Here is an 11,250-nt window from a genome sequence, read left to right as displayed (position 1 = left end):
TACAATACAAACATTGAGTAACCTTTCTAATTGAAATTTAGATTCCATTTGCACTTGCATAACCATATAAATACACATGCGCGCGCGGGAAAAGAATTACCTGTGTATAAAAACACTTTTCGTTAATATGTTTGTTTATTTACTTATATAAATGCTTCAAGATATTTTATACACTAAATTCCACTTTGTTCACAAACAAATCCCATTTTATTTCAAAAACTAACTCAATTCAATGAATTCTTGAGATCTAAGAGAGCGTTTTTATTCCGCCAATTCCAATAAAAGTGAAGTAGCTTTACAACTTTCTCGCTTTTCTTTTTTATCAATTATTTACTCTCGCTTAAGTTTTTGTCACAGGCAAAATAAACTGGAAGTATTAGTAGAAAGTTTTCATACAAGTAGGAGAACAGAAGGAACCAAAGTAGACGATTTGCATCTTAATAAAATGTAAGCTTTCTTCTCTTGTTTTGTTGCTGAAAAAACGGCAAAAAAGCTACTTTGGTGCGCGGTTAAATTGTTTGATTAGCTGTGGGTTATCATATGTATTTGGAGGACCACAATATTTTACATCTAGTTGTTTACATTGTATGTATTTAGTAACTTCAAGAGATATGAAGCAAACGATTTTTATCGGTAGAACTTGAGTAGGTAAAGCTATAAATAATCCTTTCTACTATAGGCACAATGCTGTAATTTTGGTGGGAGGGGGTACATTGATTCCGGTATTCAATAGGTAGTTTTTCATCGATCCCCGAAAGAACGAAAGCAAAGTCGACGTCGGTGGAATTTGAACTCAGAACGTAAAGATGAACGAAATGCTGCGAAGCATTTTGTCCGTCTTGCCAACGATTCTGCCAGCTCACCGCCTTGATAGACCGAAATGTAGAATATTGTGTCAAAGAAATTCAATAGGACCTTCAAATTTTCTCGGGCAACTCTCGACATGTTTTTATATCCAAGGCGTTTTTTTTAAATTCCAGTAATTTACATGCTACTATTTATAGTAAAAAATTGGTGTTTATTCGTGTTACTAAAATGATTGAGTTTCCTCTTTCAAATTTAAGCTGTGTACATTAAACGAAATATATAGTTATTTTGAGGAAGTTAAGTCCTCATTGGGGATTATATAATCCAAGGTATCTCATTGCTTCAATCCGTATCATATAATGGTAAAGGTATTTGTGTATATTTAGGATTATTGAAATTGTTTATATTCAAGGAAAAACAAGAACAAAAAGGAAAATAAATAGATGTAATTACTGATTTAAAAAAGAAACACATTACTAGAAAAGGGTGGATATAAACAAAAAAAACTAAATATATTAACCAAAATATAGGTAGTGATAATCACAAACATAGTTATGATAATAATCACATGAATAAAAACAACTCAGCCTCGACCATAACCTGTAAAATATTTCTAAATTCGATGTCTCAATTAGTTTCATGAAAATGTATGAACTGTAAATAAGCAATAAATATTATGATTTGTAAAATAAGTATAAGTGATACAGGGTGTACCAACTGAATGTGATGTGGAGGTTTGGTTTCATTTTTTAAGAATTTTAAGCATTCAAATTATGAGTTCATTGTATTGGGACACACTTATTAATTACGTTCTGTAATCAAAAATCTATGTAGTGTCATCGAAACATTTTAACTGCAAAGATGCAGAATTATCGGAGTTATGGGCATTGAAAGTGTACATGCATCAAGAAAGTGCAATAATAAGATTTTGCAGTTGAAAACTGTGAGTAGTGTAATGCAGAATTAGATCTGCTGACTGTAAGAATCAAATATTGATCGCTTCACTAAAAACTAACAACTGCAAGTGCAGGTGCTATGGGTTATTTCTCTTGAGTGTTTAAAAAATTATTGTGCAGGTAGTATGGGTTTTTCCTTGGGTGTATAAAAAAGTTAGTTATATGGGGTAGATATAAAGATCCCTTCCAGGAGCCTTGTTATCGATATGTGTTCTACTCACGTGTCAAGTTTCATCAAATCAATAAAACGATGTAGGAGGAGTTACCTAACAACGCCACAAGCAAACACACACCGATTTTTCAATTATGTGGTAGATATACCAAACTAGTTTCAGCAATATGTTCTGTTCATGAATAGTAGAAGTTTAAAATAATGAACTGGATAAGCATCTTTAAAAGTTTCAAGGTTGACAAATTAAAATGTTCATAGCAGACAAATTTAGAATTATGTTAACAAGTTTAAATGCTCATAGCAGTCAACAATATTACAACTGTACATCAATTTGTTTGAATGTACAAAGCTCATTAATGTTTGTAGTGATCGACAAGAAATGAATATCATCAAAGTTTCAGTTATACTGAGTTAATAGAGAAAAAACAAGGGAGAAATAAATATAGCAGAAAAACGGAATTTGGTTTACAATTTCTCTGATCTTTCCGTAGGAGCTTTCGCTTGTAGCGGCATGTGTTGGAATCGGGTGTATTTATAATTTTTTCCCGCTAACCGATCTGATTTTTGATTCGTTGAGGTACTGGTGACGTCTTCTTTTTCCGGTGCGGCGATGGGAACGATGGTAGCCCCTAGTTTTACCAACTTTGTCATGGCATATGCTAGACTGAAATTTGGAGACAACTTCCAAAACTACTTACTTACCAACTGGAAACACTACCTGGATGAATGTTTCATCCTGTGGCCACATAACGTTGAACAACTCTCAAAATTTAAAAACTTAACAGCATTAAATACAGTATCCAGTTCACAATAGAATACAACCGCAAACAACAACCCTTCCTGGACAAATTAATCATAAAGAGAGATACAGCAATTGAAACCGACATCTTCAAACCAACGGACACAAAACAATATCTTCTATTCACCTCCTGCCATCCAAGACATACTAAAATAAATATACCTCTCAACTTAGCGAGAAGAATTTGCACGATTTCATCAAATTCCCGAAACCCAAGAAAAGCGACTGCAAGAATTTCAAATCAAATTATTAGAAAGAAAATACCCGGCCTATCTAATCATAAACAGAATAGAACGTGCAAAGATGATAGATATCCAAGAGTTACGGAAAATAAGAAAACACCATGACACACTTAAAACTTTATCTTACATATCAACACACAATCCAAGGAACATGGAAGTATACATCATCCACCAAAACATACCCTTCGTCATTAAGGACCCGTGAATTAAAAAAGGCACTGGAAAAACATAGCAATATCAAAAGCAAGAGACAACCACAATCCCTAAAAAAGTTACTCACCAGCGCCAATTACCCACCAAAAATACAACCCCACTAGTTAAAAAGTGCAGCCGCCCTAACTGCGGAATTTGCATCTTCCTTTTAGAGGGCGCATCATAGCAATTTAAGTCAGGTCAAACGTTTACCATAAAAATCACTTCACCGGTGCTTCGAAGTAATTAATCTATGTTCTCAAAGGTGGAGGGTGTGGTGGGGACTACATAGGTCAAACTAGCTTAACTTTAAGGAATAGACTTACAGTGCACAGGCAACAAATCCGGAACCCCACGACTATTCCTGTAAGCAAGCACTTCGACCAATGCCCTGTAGACATAAACCCGAAATACCAAATCTTCCATCTCTATCAATGCACTGGAAAGACTTCAACCCAATTCCGTTTAAATAAGGAAAGAATACCCATTAATAAATATAGACCACATCTTTAGAAAGAAGAAAAAAAACACTAAGAAAAAAAGAAAAAAGACTCATTCCTCTACAAAAAACAATCAGGAACAACAAACAATTTAAAAAATTTTAGTTTACAGTTTTCCATCCGGGTTTCGAAACCGCAACTCCAAATCATCATACAAACACCAGTTGCCGACCTCACCTACCTCTAGATCAATTAAATTTTACAAACACCAGTTGCTGACGTCACCTAAAGCGAGCAGGCCAACAGAAGAAATAGTGAAAGAAAGTTGTGGCGAAAGAGTACAGCAGGGATCGCCAACACCCCTTGCCTGAACCTCGTGGAGATTTAGGTGTTTTTTGTTCAATAAACACTCACAACTGAGAGTCCACTGCCCTAACCACTGGACCATTGCGCCTCAACACACACACATACACACACACACACACACACACACACATATAAATATACCCACGCCAACAAACCTATACATATGTGTGTGTATGTTTTTATACACACACAAGCACATACATATGTGATGAAGCGTGGGTTTTGTGGCTAGGGTACTTTGTGTACTTGAGCAAAACACTTTATTTCACGTTGCTCCGAGTCCACTCAGCTGGCAAAAATGTGTTGTACCTGTAATCTAAAGAACCAGCCTTGTCACAGTCTGTTTTACGCCGAATCTCCCTGAGAAATATGTTAAAGGTACCTGTATCTGTGGAGTACTCAGCCGGTTGCACGGCAGTTTCAAGAACAGGCTGTTCTATTGATAGGATCAACTAGAACTCTCGTCGTCGTAACCAACGGAATGCCAGTTACGTTAACATGTATATATAAACATACTCTCTTTCATACAGAAGAACATTTTTTTAGATACACTCATAAATTAAGACATGTAAGCTGGGAAACAGGGTGTGGGAGCGCACTCACGAATCTTTTGGCAGGACAATGAAAGCGCTTTGAATTTTCTGGGTTGGACCTGATTTGAACCCCCAAAACAAATTTTGTTTCTGCTTTTATACATCTAATGTAATAGATGTTTGCCATTCGTGCTTCAGACGCATAATGTTGCTCTGTAGAAAGACCTTTACAATATCATTAATGAGAAGAAAAGCAATTAGAATGATAATTTCAGTTTAACTGTGTGAGTTTTTTTTTTTGATGTTAATAATTCACTATAATGTTTCATTCTTCTAACTAGTTGTTGCAACTTTTTTTTTTCTTTCTTTCTTTTTTTTTTGCTTTTATTTTTTTTGTTAATCGTGCAGTAGGTATTTTTTTATAGGATCAAAATTGCTTTGTCCGCATGAGATTATACTTTAGTTTCCGCGAATTAGTATTTTCAATGCTTCGATCATGCAACGCCTACGTTTTTTTCCGTTATTCCTATATCATGTGGCTGTTGCTGTAATACTTTATTGCATATTACTGTCGGTACCTCTAGACATTTTACTCGATATATGTTCTGCTTGTGAAATTGCATTGTTTGATATTTTTTTAGCAATTGTGTCATGGTACAAGGGGAATTGATATGGAACCAATATAATATCGAGTGCCAGCTTTAGTAATGACATTATAATTACCTACAAGGCGACAATGAGTCGCTGTCTTATATTTACAGATTATTGAGTCTCGTAGAGAGCCTTAAGAGGCCTAATAAATTGGTATTTTACACCAGATTGCATTCAATGCATTTCTTAATCATGGGGGATATTAGAGTAATCAACGTAATCAGCTAGGTAAAGTATTGTTGAAAATGTGGACTTAGCTGTGAATCGTAAAGATGGTATGCTGGTAATGCTCAAGTAGAAAGTTCTTCCTTAGCATATCGAAAAAATATCTTACTTATGCTTTTTGTTCGTTCCTTGCGTAAAAGCCTTTTATCAAGTTACGCTTACGTCCCTAGATTGTTTTGCTTTAGTCATATCTGTATACGTCAGTTTTTTCAGAAGATATCTGTGTAACATCAATCATATATTAATAATTATTCGTTTTACATTGATATAGATGTGTAATTTATTTAACTTACTTCGGGTATAGTCGTAGGACTATTGCTATTAGCCAATTTATACTTGAGGCTTGGATCACTATCATTTGCAGTTATAGGAGCTGTTTTCTGCTCTGTATTTGTCTCCTGAGAGTATTTATCTCTTTATTAACAGCTTTCCCTTGATTAGTACCAGATTGATTTTTTCGTATTATCTTATTTCTATCTATATATTTTAATTCCATACTTCTAAATTTAGCATTACATATATTAGTTTATAATTCTGCTGTGTTATTATCTTGATTTAGATATGGGTTAGGAAGACAGCAAATTTTCTTCGGACTGTAGCTTAAATTTTGGGAGAGAATTACTTTAAGGTGCTGTTTCTTGATCATCTGGAGGAATTTACGGCGCTAAATCCATTACTTTTCTTGCTTCATTATAATATTTAAATATTTGTATACTTACTGACAATTTAACTATTCTAAATGAAATACTACTAAAAAAATTATCGTTAAAACGACAATGCTTAGAGTCTTTCTGTAATATAGGTTTTCATATCGCTTATGTAAAGGAATATATAAGCCTATGTTAAAACCGAATTTAATCAAATAAACCTGATTGCTCCCTTACTTCTACTCGTTAGCTCAGATACAATGGCAACATCACTATTTAATTTCTTCTTGAGCATACTGTATAAGCACTGTCTGGTTTTCCACTTTATATTTAAGTAAAGTCCGTGAAACAATTCAGCACAGTAGTTATGACCGCTGACACAATAACACTGTTCTGTATCCATTGTAAACCTTAGATATTATTTATGTTTATTATGCGATCTCAGGGGATTTTATAACGAAATCTGCTTATAAGGATTTTTCTTGTATGATAGCTATCATTGTTAATGAAATGTGCGCACGGTGACGTAACTAAATCGATTTTTGTACACACACACACGAGCGCGCACATACACGTGTGAGTGAGAGAAAGAGAGAAAGTGAAAGAAGAGAGAGAGAGAGAGAGAGAGAGAGAGAGAGAGTTTTAAATCCATAATTATAAGTAGCGAAGGAGATAATGTGTCCTTCTGGAGTCTAGCTGATGAGAGGAGCAAACCACTTGATGAAACTGCAAACAGAGAATAATTTACTTAGCAAATTTGCTTTACATGGATCGACTACTTTCTTTCTGTCCCTATTATTTCATACACGACTGCTGTTAAATATTCTATGGAGCACAGTTAAATTCTATCTCGGTGTTGTGCAAATTAATGTGCGTTATTGATTGTGACGTGTACATACAAGCGTACGTTCCTATATTTACACACACACACACACACACACACACACACACGCACACGAACACGCACACATATATACACATGCTCGCATATATATATATGTGTGTGTGTGTGTGTGTGTGTGTGTGTGTGTGTATATATATGTATGTATGTATGTATGTATGTATGTATGTATGTATGTATGGAAAAATCTAGGTAGCAAATGCTAAAATAATTTTATAAAAAACATTTCAGTACCGGTTTCAGTCATTGAGACTTTTTCAACTGTAAGTATGGAAAGCGATTTAATTTTGGAAAAATTAAAAGAAACGTTTTTTAAAAAAATATTTGCATAGTGTTCAAATACAAGTGGCATTTGTTTTTGTTTCTGCCTGTTTCTGTCTCTCTTGTTTACTTTTGTGGGTTCGAGGTCTTTGTGAATTCTTGGTAGGGAAGAAGAAGAAGAAGGGGGAGGAGAGGAAGAAGAAGAAGAAGTAGAAGAAGTAGAAGAAGAAGAAGAAGAAGAAGAAGAAGAAGAAGAAGAAGAAGAAGAAAGAAGAAGAAGAAGAAGACAGCTGGGGTGCCATGATAGTAGTATGTTAAATGGTCAAGTGCCCTGAAAGCGACCTGCTGTGGATGGTAGTAGTGATTGAATTCCTGAAACATCTCTTTTGAATTTTTTGTTTATAAAATTTGCGTAGGTGTTATTCTAAGCAGCAATAGTGTTGAAGTTAGGAAGGAGGTGCAAACCAAAGCAAAACAAAAGGCTTACTGTTTAACCAAATCAAACAAAACAATGGTTTAGTTAGTTGGATACTTAACCAATTGGCTAATAATAAAGCAGTGGAATTAAACCAATGTATGTGTTGATAATATTTGTTGTAATGAACTTCCATAAGCACAACAAAATTTGTTTCAACACTAGAATTCGCATAAAGAATCTTGCAAACCAGATATAAAAGCGAAATTATGTATATGTTTATATTGTTCGGAAGAATATAAAACTCGATATCATAGTTCGTTATATTATATTACTTGTTGCTGTAGAAAGAATCTTCTTTGTCAATTTCACTTTGGAATTTATTTTTCAGGTTTCTTGTCATTGAGAAAACACACGTTTAGTAAAGGATGTTGAAGTGTTTTTTTTTTTTATGTGTATGTGATAAGAGAATGATGCTAATTGTCATCCAAGGTGTATTTAAATGTGATAAACTACATAAAGCTGGAAGGAAAAACATTTGTATACTATCACTGAATAAGAAAAAATTAGTTTAGAATTTCTGAATCACATCAAATCACGTCAAGGATTACATGTATTCAATAGACAGTGCCAACGAATGATAACTCTAATCAAAAGAATCACCGACTCTGACGTCAGAATTTGGCAACTATGTTTTCGTGTGTGAAAGAGATAGATATTCATCTGTTTTAATATTAGAAATTGAACGGCGAATACTCTTAAACGTTATAGCATTTGTATTTTATTTTGTACATGCAGGAAAAGAACCAAAAGCAAGATGGCTGACCTAAACTTATAAAACCTCGATAAAAATGAAAATATATAATAATAAAATGGATATTCTCTTCCTAAGAATCAAATGTCATTTAGAATAGATACGTCTGTTCCCATATATGCTTAGGTTTTACTTATTTTTAAGTATCCAAAAGAATTATGTTGTTCACTGCTTCAACTTATTTAAACACTCGGAAGTCTTTCAGTTGACATTCTTTGATTTTTAAACCAACCTCTTTCTCCCGACCATTTCATCATGTTCAAACGATAATACCTACACATTTTTCTCTTTTTTTCCCCTTTCTCCCTCCTTATATTTCATCCTAACCATTTCTCTCAACGAGTGTAGGCACGAAATATCAAAGACAAACTGTCTGACGAGCAGAACACGTCCCTTCCACGGAAAGCGGAAGAGCAAGCGCTCCAGTTTCATCAGTCGCAAAGCAGGGCAAGAGACGACAGTCAAGCGGTAATTGATGACAGAAGTGATGTACGCATTCGCCACCTCCGCCCGACCTTTCAGTGATGAGTTCTTATCTGCTCATTTCTGAGTGAGATTGGCCACACTGCTCGTTCCCTCCCCCCAGTACTTGTCCACCTGGAGGTCCGGACCAGACCAGACCCTGAGTAATTTTACCGGTCCTTCCGTCCAGCGCACTACGACGCTGCCAGTCGGCATGTACTTGCATGTGCCTAGCTGCAGACCCACCGACTTCTGGTTAATCTTTGCTCCTGTCACCGCTTCGTACTCCCTTAAGCAGTGCCGACCACCTCGATTTTCGAGATGTCGGTCACTATTACGGTGATATGGTCCGCAAAAGCCGACACGAACATTCAGCCTCCTCGAACGAGCGGGGTGCTCCTCGAAACATCCAGTGTTCAGGTCCTTTTTGAGCAGCACCAACACTCCACGGTACACAACACTTAGAGTTCTCCCGTTCTGATGCTTGTTGTGGTAGATATCTGCCAAGATATCACCGAACAGCTATGGCATATCAAAATAAAGGTGGAAGGACAAATCATACAGCCTCGGAGACTTCGCACTTGCGCAGCTAAACATCGGCTCTCGTATATCTTCGGCTGTTATCGGCATTTTGCAGAACTCCGCATCCCTGGCCGAGAGGTGTGGGATGCCACTGTGATAAGAGGTTAAATCCATTTCCGTCCCCGACACACCACGCGCCCCGTACAGTTCGGCACAGTGCCGCTGAAATTCCGGTGCGCAGAGGCCCGGAGGCGGAGATGTCTTCACTTCTTACCTTGATGGTATACCGCCGCTTTCGGCCATGGATGTGGAGTTCTACGAAATGCCGCTAAAAGCTGAAGATATACGTGATGCGTTGGCTAGTTGCACGAGGGAGAGGGCGCAGGAATTGGATGGTCTGCCGTTCGAGCTTTATATACATATGCCTGGCATATTTGGTGAGCTTTTGGGAGACGTCTACCGCAAATGGCAGTAGAATGGGAGAATACTCGGATTTGAGAAAGGATCCTAACAACAGGGACATTTTTGATAACTTTAGGCCGGTAACTCTGCTAAACACAGATAACAAAATTTTGGCCAAGGTGTTAGCAAAGAGGTTGGCGCTTGTCCTTGACTGACTGGTGGATGATGCACAGACTTGCGCTATCCCCAGCAGAACTATAAGCAACAACCATCACCTTACGTGATACATCATACCGAGGGTTGGTAAAGCACCTGACGTGGGTGGGGTCCTGATACTTTTGGATCAATCGAAAGCTTTTGATAAGGTCGACCAACTGTTCGTGGAGGTTGTCCTCAAGGCGGCTGGTTTCGGTCCTGTTTTCAGAGGCTGGCTCACTGCAATATACATCGACACCTGTTCGGTGGTCAAAGTAAATGGCCACCTCTCGGAATCGTTCAGTATCGCACGTTCGGTCCGTCAAGGAGGCCTGCTCTTACCCCTTCTCTATGTACTGGCTCTCTAGCCATTATTGCGTGAGCAGGATGTTTCTAGAGGCTCCGCCTGAACTGGGATGCGGAAGGTTTGTGCCAGCGTATGCGGACAACGTCACCGTGATAGTTTCAGGCATATCGGAAATCGAGATGGTCAGCACTACCCTAAGGGAATACGAAGCGGTGACAGGAGCAATGATCAACCAGGAAAAGTCAGTGGGCCTGCAGCTCGGCACCTGATACGGCAGGACCATGCCAGCCGACAGCGTGGTGAAGCGCTAGACGGAAGGACCTGTTAAGTTGCTCAGAGTCTGTTTCGGTACGGATTTCCAAGTGGACAAGCACTGGGGCGAGGTGACAGACAGTGCTGACAGTCTCACCTAGAAATGGGCAAAGAAGAAGCTGTCCTTGAAAGATCTGGCGGAGGTGGCGAATGTGTACATCGCATCCGTCATATACTACTGCCTGACTGTTGTCTTTGCCTAGTTTTGTGGTGGACGGACTGGTGTGTTTGCTCTTCTGCTTACTGTGGAAGGGACAGGTACCGCTTGTTAGACGGTCCATTTGTTCTCAGGACCGTTGCGTGGAGGAATAAGCATGCTGTGGCTGGGGATGTGCAGATAAGCGCTAAGGCTACGACATTTCCAGCGATACTTTAACGGTGAGCATGTGTGGTCGCCGTTTGTTGAACGCGCTTTTCTGTAGTTCGTCTCCTTGACGGAGTTACAGTCCTGGATCAGGCGTAGATCGAGGCAGGACGCTTTCGCCTAGAGTGTCTCCAAGCGCTCACAGCCCTCGGCTAGTCGGGCAGTGAGGTCAGTTAAATGGTCAAGTGCCCTGAAAGCAACTGTTGTGGGATTCTATAGAGGATTAGTACAGAGCAAGAGCGACCACGTACTCAAAGAGGTCCTG

The sequence above is a fragment of the Octopus sinensis genome, linkage group LG1 (genome assembly GCF_006345805.1).
Source record: "Octopus sinensis linkage group LG1, ASM634580v1, whole genome shotgun sequence".
NCBI classification, from domain to species: Eukaryota; Metazoa; Mollusca; class Cephalopoda; order Octopoda; family Octopodidae; genus Octopus; species Octopus sinensis.
This window is presented reverse-complemented; position numbering follows the sequence as displayed.